The sequence below is a fragment of the Mus pahari genome, chromosome 1 (assembly GCF_900095145.1).
Source record: "Mus pahari chromosome 1, PAHARI_EIJ_v1.1, whole genome shotgun sequence".
Classification (NCBI taxonomy): domain Eukaryota; kingdom Metazoa; phylum Chordata; class Mammalia; order Rodentia; family Muridae; genus Mus; species Mus pahari.
The window spans coordinates 56,026,328-56,039,554 of NC_034590.1; the positions used below are offsets into that span (position 1 = coordinate 56,026,328).

At 38.7% G+C, this 13,227-nt stretch overlaps 1 protein-coding gene across 7 annotated transcripts in view; it reads right to left on the reverse strand.

Moving 5' to 3' along the window:
- Zfand6 (zinc finger AN1-type containing 6) overlaps positions 1 to 13,227 on the reverse strand; it is a 67,854-nt gene that overhangs the window by 21,009 nt on the left and 33,618 nt on the right. For 3 of the 7 annotated variants that reach the window (XM_029544229.1, XM_029544341.1, XM_021190459.2), the window contains exon 2: positions 10,548 to 10,708. The exons of the other annotated variants lie outside the window; for them this stretch is intronic. The gene's annotated coding sequence lies outside the window, so the exon portion shown is untranslated. The remainder of the gene's footprint in view (positions 1 to 10,547; positions 10,709 to 13,227) is intronic. 7 annotated transcript variants of the gene reach the window in all.

Consider the following 13,227-nt stretch of genomic DNA (forward strand, 5'->3'; position numbering starts at 1 on the left):
GAGGAAGGGAGGGGGAGGGAGGAGAGAGGGAGGGAGGGATGGAGGGAGAGAGATTGAGATTCTGCAGGATATCCAGGAAGGTCACAAATCAAATGGAAAACACACCTTGACAGAAAGTACTTGGGAAGAAAGCTGCTCACTCAGATGAAAGAACAGGGACTTAGGTTAAAGTTCCTACTGTACTGTAGGCATAACTCTCTGCATAGCAGTCCCCAGATCCCTAAGTCGAGTTGTCTTTCCTGCTGTTGCTTGCACTGAAAAACAAGAAGGCCATTGAATCTACCTAACATATGGATAAGATCTCTGGGGATATTTTCCTAGCAAATATAAAGCATAGCATTCCTACATATAATTATATCAATGTTAGATGTGTTCTAGTATAATTCACACTTACCCTGTTACTGCTACAGGGAAGTTTCCACAGGCCTGGATGATAAATCTCAAAATGGGCCACTGTAGCTAGACATGACACATACCTCTACTTCCAGCTCTGCAAGTTCAAGACCAACAGAAGGGGGCAAGGTGGGGAAGAGTTCAGTGTATGTGTGTGTTCACGCCCAAGTGTAACACCTAACACTGTGAAATTCAACAGTGCCCTTTATGTAACTTCGGTGTGCTTATTCTCATCCCTGCACACAATGCTCCATGGTGTAAAGGACTATCTAATGCTGATGGGGATTTTCAAACTTTCTAGACTAGGACTTTTAGAAACATAGCTGTTGGGATATTATTTATATAGCTTCTGGCTAAAATGCATCCATACCTAAGAGTGGGAATGTTGTATCATAGGGAATACAAACTTTCAACTTCAGCAGAGACCACTACACAGTTTCCCAAAGCAGTTACATATCTTTACACTTTCCTGGAAGTAAAAGTCCTAGGATATTCCTGAGCTTACCCATCCTCAATACTGTCTGTCTCCTGAACTGGGCTGTATGTCCAATACAAAGATGTCCATACCCTATTCCCTCAAGCTGTAAGTATTTTCTCAAACAGATTAAGTATTTGGGGAGATCTCACCCTGGATTAATCAGGTGAGCCTTAACAGACAGAGGCACAGCAAGCTTTGAGATGCTCAGCAACAACTTCATTTCTGACTTCTGGACTTTAAAATCAAGAGAATGAATTTCTTTGCTTTTTACTACCTGGATTCTATTAGCTGGCTTCAGAAACCTTGAGAAATTAACCCTCCTATGTAAATACTCTGTGCCTCCATGTCTTACCTCAGAGCCACCTTGTAGCTTCCCCATCACTGGATGCACTGACCGGCTATTGGGCATCCTCTTCTGTCTTCACTACCTGTTTTCTGTTGTATAATCTTCTTGCATATATTTCCCCCCTATGTGGCTTGTCTTTTCTATTTCAAGTGTAGTTTGATTCTACAAGCTGATGCTTTAAATGTGTGTTCCCTGGCTGGTAGCAATGTTTTAGGAGGCTGCAGAACCTTTAGGAAGTAGGGTCTAGCTGGAGAAATGGTTCCTAGGGACAGGCATTTGAAGGTAATAGGCTTAGAGTCTTTGCTTCCTGGTCCACTGTGATATGAGGGCCTATAACACACTCTTCTAACCCCATGAACTTCCCTAACATGATGGACTGATGCGCCCTGACACTGAGTCAAAATAAATTTTCTTCCTGAAAGTTTCCCTATCAGATATCTCATCATAGTGATACTAAGTTATGTTAACAATGTCCTTATTTAGTTAGGTGCTATTTAACAAGCCACTGCCTATTCCAAGATCATGAAGATATTGTATACTTCTAAACTTGGTTATTTTATCTTTCAATGGCAATTTATCTGGATTTAACTTTTTTTTTTAATGTGGAATAATGCAAGATTAAGGTTCACGTTTTTCTCATTTGTAATTAACACAAAGACCATTTTTTGCTTACTGTGGGTCATGATGTTTATCCATATGCTAGTTACTGTGGGGAAAGCTGGCTGCTGCATCATAAAGAAAGGCACATTGGTAAGCAGCTGAGAGCTCCATTCAATAGCTAGCTACATGCTCTCAAAACACATCTTGGTTTTGTACCAATTGTCTTCAAAATAAGTCAGTGCTTACCTCCAAAAAGTCACTCAATATCCTGTCTTACACAAAAGTCAGAGCTCCCCAGTGGCTGCCTCATTCATGGATTTCCATCTGTTTCTCAAAACAAAACATCCTTGCCCCACAAAACCAAAAATATAAAGTATAGTCTGTAATACACAAGATCCATACCCATAAGTCCTTTCATTTCCTTCTCTTTGAACTTAAAGCTTCTAAACTATCCAGCCACAACTTCCATGTAGCCATTTAGCACATAGGTACTTCACCTCTTTCTTCTATATCCCTTTAAGAAGATCGCTTCACCTTCTTCATCTAACACCACTTTAAGTAAATCTCTAATTTAGTTTACTGCCTTTGTGAATGACTGCCTTAAGTTCTTCAGTTCCGTAACATCTTTCTCTAAACCTCTTAGAATTTTGTACAATGATTTTTATGTAAGGAGCTGATTTTATTATAGATAAAAATACTTAGGATTCTACCTGATCTCTTAAGCTATTGGCTAAAGCCTACCTATGGAACACTGGGGATTCCCTGAGACCCTTTCTGAGTTTATGGAGGTCAAAACTACTTTCAAGGCAATAACCATTTATAGCCCTATCATGTACCTGTACTTTCAGGTACTGGAAAGCTGAAGAAAGAGGATCACTTCCACCTAAGTTCAAAGTCACCCTACACAATATAGTGAAACCCCCACTTCAAAAAAGCACCCAGTGCAGAAGCACAGAGACAGAATTATAGCACTGGGAAGACCAAGGCAAGAAGATCAGACAGCAATTCCAGGATGGCCAGTGCTACACGGTAAGGCCTTGCCTCAAAACATAAAACAACAAAGAACTTGTCTTTTTCAATCTGTTGGCATTTAAGTCAGCAGTATAAAAGAGAAGATAAAACAGCTGACATCTTAGAGGTGGCACTGAATTGTGTCAAAAGTTTTTATACACTTTATCACTATACTCTTAACATGAAAGACAGCAGTTCTTTTTGAAAAATTCATTTTTTATTTTTAAGGCTTTCATATAGCCTAAGCTGGCCTATGTAGCTATTTGGCTACATTTTTAATCTTGTTACTCTCTACCTCCCAAGTGCTAGGATTACATGTGCTACCACTTACAAACTGTTGCTGGGGATGGAAGCCTGGGCTTCACGCATACCAGACAATCACTCTACCAACTTGGCTACCTCTAAAACTCTTGGAAAGGTCTTTATCTCTTCTTAAAAGTTAATCTTATAGAGGCTAGAGATATGGGTAGCTATGTGAGCATATTGCTCAGATGGAAACCTTTACAGAAAACCATAACCAATCAAAATGCAGAGTCATGGAGTCCCACTGGATGTATCTATAAAACACTCCTGCACCTAAGGCTCAAGGAGTATTGCAGAAGAGGAGGCAGAAAGACTGTAAGAGCTAGAGGATTGTGGAGGTTGTCCTGTCTCCTAGTAATATCAAAAGCTAGACCCATAAAGTCTCACCAACATGAATGGAAGAAAGCCTATAAGGCCTTAATCCTACACAAAGAACTACTTTGTGTTCTTTTGTGTTAGTTCTCAACTAAGAAATGGTGACAGCAGGACTAATAGTCTTCCCCAGGGGAAAACACACCAACTGACTACTGGACACCATGTGATTAGTTCTGAAACCATATAAACAGTAGTTCCTAAAAATAAAATTATTAACTTAAATCTTGGTGCAGATTCTGCCTTAGTTCATTCCTCTTTGATCCTTTCGAGGGTAATGACACCCTGGAATAAAGCCTTCTTCATGATAGTTTCCTGTCCACATGATACCAATAGAAGTCCCTTTGGACAGTTAGGGTTCATAGCTCTCATTTCAGAGAACAGGTCTGCTTGCTGAGGAAACAGAGTCCTAAAAACCCAGAGGCAGATTGTTAGAGCTACAGCTGCCTGAAATCAGCAGCAGTGCCTTCAGGATCAATTGAAAGGTGAATGATAGACAAATAACCTGCCTTTGAGGACAGAAAAGAGAAAAATCAGATTTAATACACAAAGCATTTTCTTTTCTTCTCAGAGTTGTATTTTCAATTACTCTATAATGATGTTGGCAAACTCTTCCTCTAAGCACCAATAATAAATATTGGGCTTTGTGAGCTACACAGTCTCTATGGGAACTCTCAAGTTCTGCCTTGGTAATGAAAAGAAACCACACATAAATGTTAAAAAATAAGTATACTTACAATAAAAGGTGACTGAGAAGGATTGGGTTAGTGGGCCAGGGTTTGCCAATTCCTGCTTCAGGTTCAGTACACTTAGGTACTCAAGTAAAAGTCAGATGAATACATGAATGCTTTCAAAACTTCCTTGGCTAGAAATGTTATTAGGAAAAACACAGCAAGACTTCTTGACAGCACATCCACTTTTCTTTTGTTAGAGCTTTATTCAAGGATGATACACTGACTGTGCTGCCTACTGTTCTTCTGGTTACTATAATAGAAGTTTTATGCCACAGCTTCTGCTTGCAAGAGTCAATGTTGGGAGCTGAGAGTGTAGCTCTATGGTAGATCACATGGTTGGTATGGATTCAATCCCATAGGTACAAGGACAGAGACACAAGTGTCTGATTTTCAGGTAACTACAGAGACACAGCCATCTACCTTCAAAATCAAAACAGCTCTAAAACCACAAAGTACTAACAAGTACTCAACAAAATTTAGAAACATAATCATTCTAACTTTAGAGGTTTTTTTTTTTTTTTTTTTTTGACCAAAATGAAGATCAGTGGCTAAGAAGAGTGGTAGAGTTCCTGTGAACATGTACAAGGCCTTGGATTTGATCCCTACCACCACAAACCACAAACCAAGCAGGCAAATAACAAGGTGCATGGCATTCTAGAGGTTGATTTTTCTTTCAGTGAGGATGTAGTCACTTGAAGTAAGGGATAACAAACATCCTAAAAGAGACCTGACTACAGTTCACAGAGGAACAACTAAGTATAAAGGCTTAACTTCAAGTATAGGGCAATGCAGAGAACAATGGCCTAATTCTAAAACCAGCTTTGATTATGACACTGTCTTCTTAGTGCTTAGTCCGAGTCCCTCACACAGAGGGAGGTGTGATCCCTGTCTTTTCTACTCCACAGGATTCTTAGGAAGAGCCCACTCGATGATGATTATGAAAACACACTGCAACATAAAGAAAGCAGTACTAAACTCACGTTAGAATTGGGTGGCTTTTACATCAGCAACTGCAGTTCACAATTAGAGGGAGGGGTGCAGTTGTTACTCCAAGATTATTTGTCTGCAGCCAATGTTCAACAAGGACACTGCCTCAAAGGCCTGCTTATCATATAATAGATCACTTGTTAGGAATTAGTTGAAAATGCCTCACCTCTACCTGAGATACCACTTTCTCAGCCAGCAGTATCAGGGAATGGTTTACAACTAAAGCTCATAAAATAATGTGTCTGTTATTTTGCTAATACAAACTTTCTAATTGTTTATAGTGAGCATTTGTCATTGCAGAAGGATAAAAACAAGTACAAATTCCACACAACAGCACTTCAATAAATGGCCGGTAGTTCCATAGGTTACATTGCCTAGCAATCCCATTGCTGTCTCAGTTTTCACTAGTATATGCTCAATGTGTCCACGGCTAACAAATGCACAATTGCATTCTTCCTGAGAAAGAATTCTAGGTACTTGGAATATCAAATACTGGAAATAACCTTAGAAACAGAATAAGGTAACACTGTGAAAAGCTTATTAACCATGCCAAGGAGTTTGCAGTAAAATGATCAGGAAACAGGGAATTCTCCCAACTTATAACTGGAAGGAGCCCTAAAAAGAACTACTCACTATATCCTGCCATTTAACATTTAATTTCATATTGCTTTGAAGAGAGTTCACAGGGATAAAAATGAATGTTGCATGACATCAAAAGTAAATAAAAATGGCTATTGAAAAAACGAAGTCAGAGATAGTGTCTGTGGTGGTTAAACCTCATTGTTAACTTGATGAGATTTAGAATCATCCTGGAGATGATATATATATATATATATCAGTGTACCTATGAGAGTGTTTTCAGTAGAAGAAAGATATATCATAAAAGTGGGTAAAGCCATCACATGGGCTGGCATCCCAGACTGCATAAAACAGGAAAAAATAAAACCAAAACCAAACAAAATAAAAACAACAACAACAAAAACAACAACAAAACAAAATACCAGAGTACCAGCACTACTGGCTCTCTGCTTACTTTCTGTGGATACAATGTAACAGTTGTGCGTTACTCCTACCATCATAACTGTATCCTTGTACTATCTGCCAAAATAGACCCTTAAGATGCTTTTGTCAATTTATAAAACAGTAGCCCCGAAGAGGCTATGTGTATGTGTACACACACACACAGAGACACACACACACACACAGATACACACTGGCGGTACTAAGTAGACTTATTGAGTTTATAAAAAATAAAAAGGTACAAGGGAGAGATGGTCCATCATTAAAAGCATGTACTGTTCTTCCAATCAGTTCCCAGCAGCTATATCAGACAGCTATTGCCTGTAATTCCAGCTCCAGGGACTGCAATACTCTCTTGTGGTTCGTGAGCACATACACATTCCCAGACCCCTCCCCATACACACACTTAAAAACAAATCAGTGACAGGGCACATGAAATTGGAAGGAATAGTTATAGAGGATGGAAGAAAATTAGAAGGGAGGGAATATGGGAAGATTTGATAACTTACTTTCCTAAAATATTGAAATATATTTGTGGTGGTTTGAATGAAGATGGCTCCCATAGGCTCATAGAGAGTGGCACTACTAGGAGATATGGCTTCATTGAAGGAAGTGTGTTACTGGGCTTTAGATTTCAATTGTTCAAGCCAGCCCAGTGTCTTCCTGCTGCCCGGCCATCTGGATGTAGAACTCTCAGCTACTTCTCCAGTACCATGTCTGCCTGCATGCTGCCATGCTTCCACTATGACAATAATGAACGAGTCCTCCAGATGTAAGCAAGCTCCAATTAAATACTATCTTTTGTAAGAGTTGCCATGGTCATGGTACCCTAACTAGGATGGAATTTATGTATTTGTTGAGAGAGAGAGTAGCATGTGCCATAGCACTTGTGTGGAGGTCAGAGGATACACTCATAGGAATCAGTTTTCTCATTCTACCTACTCTGGAGATCAAACTTAGGTTGTCACGCTTGGCAGCAGGTGTCTTTACCTGCTAAGCAATCACAGCTGTCTGAGGATTTTTTCCCCCTCCTCACAGAAATGAGAAAAGCAACATTACCCTGTCATTAAATAAAATGAAGTAAGTCAATATGATCTGCTTGCTAATTTGAAACTAACTGGTGTTATTCCTCCCACCAGTTAATACAACTAATAAGAGTATTTGAATACTTAAAAGGCACAATATTCTAAAGAAAAACAAATTACTTAGGAGAAACAAACTTTAACCTTCACCCAGATAACACAGGAGGCTTCATATAGCCTCTAAGTAGAAAAAAAAAAAGATATGGCCAACATCTATAAAATGAAACACGCAACTCAATGCTTGTTTTCTGTTATTTTTTTTTTCAACTTCATATCTATAGTAACATAATTAGCTTTAGATAATAGCCCACCTACTAGGCCAGAGTTACAAACTGAAAAATTAATAAAAAAACACAACAATGTGCATAGTTTTTGTGAATCTTATCACTCAGGTAAATCTTCCTCAGGTTTATGTGATCTAAGTATGTTTTGTTTCATCAAGTACACAGCTGGAGGAAAGGGCTGCAGAAAAAGAATACTGAAGGGGAAGAGCGCATAAATCTGCTCTAACAGTTCCTTCTTGGTATTTTTACAATGTCTTATTTCTAGGAATGATTTTATTTGTGCAAAGGAATTCAAATGGCTAAAATACATTTGGAAACACTATTCTATGTCCCTAAGACCCACCCTGGATGTGGTTAGCTTTCATTTTCATAGCACAAAGAAGTGGTGAACTTCAACCCAAAATGTAGTCACTAACAAACTATATCAGTAGCTATACTAATGCTTGCTTACTTACCAACTTTGTATTTAAAAACTATTAGTTCAGACTAGAAAGATGGCCCAGAAGTTACAAGCATTGGTGTATTGCTTTTGCAGAGGAACAAATTCAGTTTCCAGGACCCATATGAGGCAAGACAAACTGAATGGCACCATCAATAAACATCAAACTTTATATAACACTGTACCCAGTGTTATCATATAGAACAGCACTGTCTGAAACAGTAAGTCACTAATCCTTGTTTGGCTCTCTAGAGTGTGAAATGGGTGGATACTGGCCGCAGTTCAGAATGGGAGCATAGATGAGTAAAGGTCATCACTCACTGTGCTTGGGTGTTTCTTACGATATCTTAGCTGAATATGTTCATTTTTGAATTCTTAATATTGGATTGAGAGATGTCTCAGTGGTTAAAGGAGCTTGCAGCCGCCCCCACACACACCCCTCCAAAGTCTATTATTTGGGGGCTGGGAATATAGCTGTGAAAAGAGTACATGCCTAGCATGAATGATACTCCAGATTCAATCCTCAGAATGACAGAAACCAAAGAAAACTTAACTATTACTTTGAGGATTTATATTTACTAGTATTATTCCTCTCAAAGAAGAAACAGAGGCTTCATAGTATTGATGGTACTCATTTGCAAGTGCTGTGAATCACTGAACTCTACCACTGTGTTAGCTGGAAAATTATTGAGTTTTACAGAGGCACGGAGAGGTTAAGTGATTCCTCAATATTAAGTGGCTATTAAAAGTGATACCTAGGATGTGAAACCAGGACAACCTGATTGACTCTCTAGTCTTGGCACTTAATGACCACTCGTAGCCAGAACTCCATCATAATCACACTGCATAATAAATGAAAAAGCAAATAAATCTGGGTAAGAGACCAGGATCAACAAGCCTATACAACCTCCTGGTAAGGTAAAGGGCAGGGCAGGGGAGAGAGAAAAGAATGTGCACAGCACATCATCTATACGGACCTTTGGCTGAAACCAGACTGTACCGCTCTGTCCTTAGCTCTGTCCTGCATACCCCTGATAAGAGAACTACGGAGCAGAGACTCACTCCAGAGTGGCAACACGCTTTCTAGTTATGAGGCTTCCCTGTCCTACTGATTCTTTCTCCTTTCTCCCTAGTCTGACTTTAGAGATCAAAGGCTTCTTTCACCTTGAATTTTCTTTATTTTTGACTCTAAAATGAGAGGAAAAAGTGTTTTTCTGATTCCCCCCACCCCCTTTCTTTAAAAGTGCAGCACCAAATATTTATCTTAGCTTTACCAGTGAAGTGTCAACTGACTAAAGAGTTCGCGTGGTGGCACATGCCTTTAATCCCAGCACTCGGGAGGCAGAGGCAGGCGGATTTCTGAGTTCGAGGCCAGCCTGGTCTACAAAGAGAGTTCCAGGACAGCCAGAGCTATACAGAGAAACCCTGTCTGGAAAAACCAAAACAAGAGTCAAATTGCCTGTTTAATAGGCCAGAACATCAGGACAGTGAGGCTTGTCATTCTTAAAACAAGGGATTATAATAGCACTCCTCTGAAGCTTCTAAGATAGACATCTGTGTATCACCTGACTAACCAATAAAAAGAGAATCAGCAAACAGAAACCTTAGTTTTTTTCCAAAGGAATTATCCAGATTCAGTATGCACTCATCACTCCTGTGTCTTCTTGTTCACTGCTTTGAAGGACAGTTCATTTGTGACATTATAGAGAAAGTGACTCATCTTAGATACAACTATACTAAGCAAACAACTGCTGAGGCTCTTTGCCTCACCCACAGTTAAACGCTGAGTCTGTGGACAGGCTGACCAGCCTGCTCAGTCCCTGCATACTTCCAGAAACCCATCCACTCATAACACACATTCTTCTGAAGAGAGGGGAATCCAAATTAGAGCCTCATTCCTAAAATTTATCATCAACAATAAAAACTGAAGTAGGAAAAAAAGGTGTCTTCCTAAGAGGATTCTTGAGGTGATAATCTTTGCAAAAGAGAGAAAACTCTTTTTCCCTCATCACTATGAATTTAACTTGTCCAAGTACTTTAATAATAAAATATATTAAAACATTTCAAACTGCATTTAAGAAATAAACATTCCTTTAGTTTTAGGTAATGCTCTTTTTATATTACTAAATTATAAGGAAAAAAGTTCCATATTAATATCACTTAAAATTTAAAGTTTTATAGTTGGCTGAAATTAACTGTAAAATAAACAGCAATCTAAAAAAAAATCATCTTTTTCTTCACAAGAAAATTAATCATGCAGACGCTAACTTAGGATAATTTCTTAAAGACGTATGGTCACTAGCATTGTGTTGCTGCCAATAGTATCTTATGACTAAATACCTACTAGCCACTCCACCCCTCAAATCCTACCCACCAGAAACAAGAGGTCTTGAAGTCGTTTGAATCATGCTGACTTAGGTGAATGTTCACAAACTTTAGCTTTTTAACTAAGTTGTAGGCCCACTTACATAAGGTTACAGGCTTAGGTCTCTACTCACACAGTTGAGGTTGATGAGCAAACAGCTGTCCTGTGTCTTGAGACAGACATTAGCTTCCTGCCTTCCCTATCCTCATAAGCAGCTACTTAAAGTTTGACTTTTATGCAAGAAAACATTTTAAAGCCTTCAGTGTTTTACTGCAGCAGACTTCAGATTCATTCCTGTAACACATTTAACATGAAACAGAGTTGAGACAGTTAAAACTTATAATGTAAATTAACATTTTAATCATCTAAAAGTTAAAGGAATGCTTTCATTATTTCAGGGACACAAAAGGGGATATTGACACAAATGAACAAATGTAGTTAATACATAACCATAACCTAAAAATTCTTCTACACAGGGCCATACGCTATGTTAGCGAGAGTTACTTTGTATAATCATTTGACCCAAAGTTAGTTAAACTCTGTGTTCTTTAATTTTTCTGAAGCTTAGCAATTTATTTAGAATAACTGCCCCACCAGTTTAAAATAACTGCTACATCTTTACAAGCGGTCAAGGGCCTTCAGTGCTCCAAGGACAGCTCTGTAACAGCTCTTAAGAGACAGAATTCCTAGTTTTTCTTATTCTTACAGCAGGAGTTACTACCTTTCTGTCTGACATGTGCCATGAAGACCTGCAGCACAGGTCCTGTTTCTGTCCTAAAGTGCCACCACTGCTGTGGATAAACAAGGTGGGAGAAGGTTTCCCTGGAAAATAAGACTGCATTTCTGTAAGAAATACATCATCCTATTCATACTGAATCATTAAAACAAACACAAGAAAATCACAATGTTTACAAATTAAGAGGTAATTACAGCTAAGATAAAATCCTATGTCCATTTCATTAATGTATACATAGGCAGTCATAATGCCAACTTGCACTGGAGAAACAAATAGAAATATTTTAGTTAGAAGATTCCATTTAAAAAAAAAAACAAAACTATTCTCCTAGATAAAAATGGCATTACTTTAAAATTTGATGCAGAGACTAGTAAGATGAATCATCTGGTAAGGGCTCTTGCAGCCAAGTCTGAAGACTTGAGTTTGATCCCTAGAACCCACTGATCAAAGAACTGATTCAAGTTGTCCTTGGACCTCCACATGCATGCTGTGACATATGTATAACCCTCTTCCGCCCATGCTCCCCACAATAAGTAAACAAATGTAAGAAAACTGAAGCAGAGTGCTCTTAAGTGGTATTATTGCCCTTTATCCAATTTATTTTTTAAATTCTAGCCTTATTCTTTATTCTTCATTCAGCAGGGAATGGAGGCAGATGCAGAGACCCGCAGCCAAACATCAGGCTGTGGAAGAATGGGGGATGAAACTGGGCAAACTGGAGGGGTCAAGGACACCACAAGAAGACCTACAGAGTCAACTAACCTGGGACCATGGTAGGGAGTGAGGGTGGGGGAGGGATGGGGCTAACAACATGCAATCAGGGAGCATGCTGGAGCTGGACCTAGACCCCCTGCACATTTGTAGCAAATGTGCAACTTGGTCTGCATGTAGGTGGTCTTCTACTAACAAGTGGAGCTGGGGTTGTCTTGGTCTCAGTTCCTTGCCATTGAATCCTCTTTCTCCTACTGCCTGGTTGGGCCTCAGTAGTGAGGATATGCTCAGTCCTGCTGAGACCAGATGCCCCAGGATAGGGTGGTACCCAAGTTGGGGTTCCCTTCTCTAAAAAGAAGAGGAGGAGACAATGGGGAAAGGGATTTGCAAGGGTGGGACTGGGAAGAGAGAAGGGTGGGGAACTGTGACCAGGAGGTAAAATAAATAAATAAATAATAAAATTAGTAATTACAGTACTAAAAAAAAGTCCTGGCTTTGAATTTGCGAGTTACACACATGGGGGCAGACTTTAAGACTTAGATGGCTCAATGTTTTTCTTTCTTATTGGCAATAAAATTTAGGTCAAATAAATTTCAATAAAATTGTCCTTGAAAACCCAGATAAATATCTTTTTTCTGTATGCAGATAGGCTTCAATATACCTACACTGTTGTCATTATCTACAGTAAAGTTTAGGATCAGCTTTACAATTTCATGACTATAAGATAAATACTTAACAGATGCTGCATGATTTAAAAAAAAAAAACCACAACCAATAACTTTCAAGGTTGGTAATTTTTACAATTATTTTAAATACTTTACATTGTCTAATGCTAAAATACTGCACATATGCTATGCTATAAAAATGACTGAGTTTATTCAAAACAAATATTTATGATCTACATATATAAACACAAAAGATCTAAGAAATAATCCAACATTTCACAAAGTTTGTAACTTCCTAGAAAACCTTTTAAACAGAATTTTGCAGATGTATTCCATCCTCCTTCCTACAAGCATCTATACATTACACACTCTTTGCAGACTATGGAACTGAGTCTGGTTTTTTCTCTGTCTCCTAAACCCAGTACTCTTGGCTTCAGGCTTGATTAAATGACAGGCTACAGTGATCCACTGTATTGACAGCAAGCCACTTCTGGAATTGAGTATCATATAGTCAAGTACAACACTAGTAAGTAAATAAGCTTTATCAGGAACATGACAGGATGTCTGTAAATTCAGAAAGCTATCTCTTTGGGATAACAATTATGGGAACCTTGAAGGAGCAACCTCAAGAAAGGAAAAAAAAAAAAAAAAAAAAAGAAAACAATAAAAGTACTGTTAAAGAGAAAGGAAAAGAGCAGGTT